Below are 3,960 nucleotides of genomic sequence, written 5' to 3'. Positions count from 1 at the left end.
GGCACTGGTCAGGCCGCAGCTGGAGTATTGCATCCAGTTCTGGGCGCCACACTTCAAGAGGGATATTGACAGCATGGAGAGGGTCCAGAGGAGGGCCACTCGCATGATCAGGGGACAACAGGGCAGGCCCTATGAGGACAGGCTATGGGACCTGAACCTGTTCAGCTTCCAAAAGAGAAGGTTGAGGGGGGATCTTGTGGCCTGTTATAAACTAGTCAGGGGGGGATCAGCAGGTGTTGGGGAAGTCACTGTTTCCCAGAGCACTGCCAGGAGTGACCAGGAATAACGGTCACAAGCTGGCAGAGGGTAGGTTTAGGTTAGATATCAGGAGGCTGGGGTTGTTTGACCCCAGTACTCTTTCCTGCCATGGCAGGGGGTCAGACTAGATGATCTGCTCAGGTCCCTTCCGACCCTAGAAACCTAGAAACAATGAAACTATTAAATCTCATGAGCAGAGACCCTGGTTTTCACTGATTAAAAAAGTAACCCCAAATCCACATTTTTCCGTGATTAAAGTGAAACACCACAATTTTTTTTTTTAAGTTGAAAATTGGGGATTTTTTTTTTTTAAATCAGAGAAAACTAGGATCCCTGCTCATGAGATTACTTTTGGTCTAATCCTCTATTTTTTTAGGTCCCCCTGAATCCTAGTCCAGCATTTCTACTACTCTCCCCAGCTTGGTGTCATCTGCAGACTTGATGATGGTGCTCCAACTGATCTTCCAGGTCTGGATGAAGATATTGAACAAAACCAGCCCCAGATCTTCTTTCACCACCTGTGTCCTCCCATTGTCATCCAATTGTCTATTTTTAGGTACGTTCTCAAAGACCATAAGATGCAAATTATAAACTTCTTTCAGCCAGACTAGGTTTTAACTTGCTTTTCAACAAAGTCACTAGCCATCTCCCAGACTCCTTTCCAGCTCTCTTGTTGAAGCTGCTCCCCTGCACATCTGCCATCATTTTGTTTCTCATAGGCACATACGCATTGACAAAAAACTGTAGTCACATATATGCTACTATGAAACAAAAAGCAAGATAGGATTTAGCTGGATGAGTCTTTCTTCTCTAATAATATTTGTGGAAAACACCATGGTTTCCTGTTTCTAAGAACATTAGAATCAAAGGAAGATTTAAATTTGCTGTAGACAGAATATGAGGTATAGCATTTGTGCATGAAGTCAATACAATGAGGAAATAAGCAGGAAAGGCAGACAAAGAAAAAGAAAGGAAAGAAAAGGGAAAAAAAACATATGAAACTAAATGATGTGTATTGATCGGAGATACTGCAGAGAATTTGAGGAGACCATTATAAAAAGGATTGCAGAAATTGAGATATTAGATCACAAGCAGGATTTTTGTCCTATCAAAATGAAGAAATACATAGAACATAAAATATGTACAAAATGGTTTCTTCAGAATTTGACAGCATGAGGAACATGGATGGAGAAATCTGCTGTCAAGAACGTGACAGGCTTCTTAAGATGCTAGATTGATGAAAGTGTTATTGATGTTGACAAAAAGTGGTCTGTGTAAAAAAAAGCAAATGAGAAATATACCCCTGTAAAGCTGGTAATTCCTGTAGACAGGCAGGCAAAGAAGGTATTAATATTATTAAATGAACAATTAAGATTCAATAATTTAAATAATTTACATAATGGCATAGTATAAAGTCATATGTTAATGATGATAATAAAATTTAAATTAATATTTTACATGAACTTCTAGCAGACATTACGAGAAAATTATCTTTGTTTGAGGATAGGCATATTAACATGCATATAATGAAACCAGAAGACTCTAAAACACTATAAAAACTGCCATTACAGGAAAAATATCTGTTATCCTTTAGGATATTCACTTACCAAGACTACTCTGTAGTGTCAGCTAATTTTGACTGAAGTTTGAAGGGTAATTGACAGCTGATGCAATGAAGATGTTTTATGTAACAAGAAAAAACATGTTTCTTTATTGTACTTGTCAACAGTTTGAGATTACTGACCAAAATAGTGATGTCTTCATAATGAGAAAAAGAATGTGACAAAGCATCGACTGACCATTAAAATGCATGCTTGAAGTTCTTAGCAAATGGATACAAAGAGATAAAACACTTTTTAAAGCAGTCTTTTATACCTCAATATATTCCTCAAAACAACATTTAGCATAAATGCCAAACTTTATGGCATTTATGGCACTCACAAGAAGCTTTGAAAATAATAAGAAAACAGACCTGTTAATCATTGTTTCCAAGGTCAAAGAATCTAGCAACAATATAGGTATCATACAAATAGACTGCTCCCATGTGGCATTATGCATGCACATATCTCTACAAGCCTAGATCCAACAAAGATATTTAGTTGAGACCATTCTATGAATTGTCTCACATGTGCATCAAAAAGTTAAAAATGCAGACTAGATACCCTATATCTTGAATGAGGAGACTTATGCACTTTGCTTCAGGATTCACAACATGCAGCAAACAAAACAAGGGGATGTCTAAGGTAGTCAACAGAAGGTGCAGAAGAATAACGTCTGTCCGAACTCTCATTTGTCTCCTAGCTTTGGTATAGTATATTCCTGTAGTTAACCTCTCTGTTTATGTGGACTTCTCAATCTGAACACCCACCCCTCCACACAACAGACATAATTACCTAAAACCACAGCCTTTATTTAATTGCAGCTACCCTCGATATTTTGCCCAATGGCCTGTAGTTTGGGCACTCCCATACAGGAATAACAACCATGGGCTTTAGATCCACCTAAACCTGAGACAATTCAAACCAACATCTATTTTCTAAGAAAATGTTCTGACCACTCTTGTAAGGACTGTGCTGGACTAATAGATAGAAATGACTAGTTTGTGAATTCTCAAGAACCTTACAAAGGATCTAGATACTAACATTCAAGACAGTAGGCTTACTGACCATATACAAGGGAACTGTACTAGACTGCCTAGGACTTCAAATATGCTTAACTGTTTAGGTAGCACTATGTTAAATGTCCCATTAGAGAAACCCATGTGAATTCTAACAAAACAGAAAGCTAAATCACTTTTTAAAATCTGGATCAGAATCCCTATCAGAGATTCACAACACACCTACTCAGTCATACTAAATTACCTTTTTCCTTATAGCCTTTTGTGTTGCATCTACATGGTACTTCCCACGTTATAAACATCTCTAACTCTATAAATCATACCCATTTATAGAGAAACTATTTGGTATTTGTCTCATAACCAGGGATCCTGGTTTTCTCCGAATAAAAAAACCAAACAATTTTTGAATTAAAAAATCGACAACCTGCTATGATTTAAATGAAACACCACAATATATATTAAGGCTGTGTGAAGCTTTGGTCACTGATTCAATTCAGAGGACATTCCGCCCGATTCAACCACCAAAACTTGGAATCTTAATCGAATTGGGAAACCCATTCAAAGGTTTGAATGGAATCAATAGCCTCTGAATTGATTTGGAAATGATTCAGAGAGATTTGGAGATTCGATTCAGCTGGAGAGAGGCAGGCACAGCCAGGCGGCTGCAGGTTCTCCTGTGGCTCTTCCAACTGTGGCTGCCTCTCCCTGGGTGGGGGAGATGTGGGAAAAGCCCCCATGGCTGCCCTGCCAGGCCTCATTCTTCACCTGGCCCCATCACACAACAGCTGCAGCAGCAGCAGGGATCAGGGCCTCTGAGGGCCTGTGGCAGAGCCCCCCTTGCAGCACAGGGCAGTGGGGATCACCACTCCCCACGTGGCACCCACACAGCAGCTGTTGCATCACACAGGTGCAGCATGGCTTGGCAGGCTGCTGCGTGCTGTCTGGGAGCTTGTATATATTTTAGTGGTGTTTCATTTAAATCATGAAAGAATGTGGATTTTTTTTAAATTCAAAAATTGATTATTTTTTTAATCAGAGAAAACCAGGATCCCTGGTTATGAGACAGATACCAGAATAGTTTTTCT

This window comes from Crocodylus porosus, unplaced genomic scaffold, assembly GCF_001723895.1.
Source record: "Crocodylus porosus isolate Cpor-Errol unplaced genomic scaffold, CroPor_comp1, whole genome shotgun sequence".
In the NCBI taxonomy this organism is placed as follows: Eukaryota; Metazoa; Chordata; order Crocodylia; family Crocodylidae; genus Crocodylus; species Crocodylus porosus.
The sequence above is the reverse complement of the archived record's forward strand: the minus strand, read 5'-3'. Positions refer to the sequence as shown.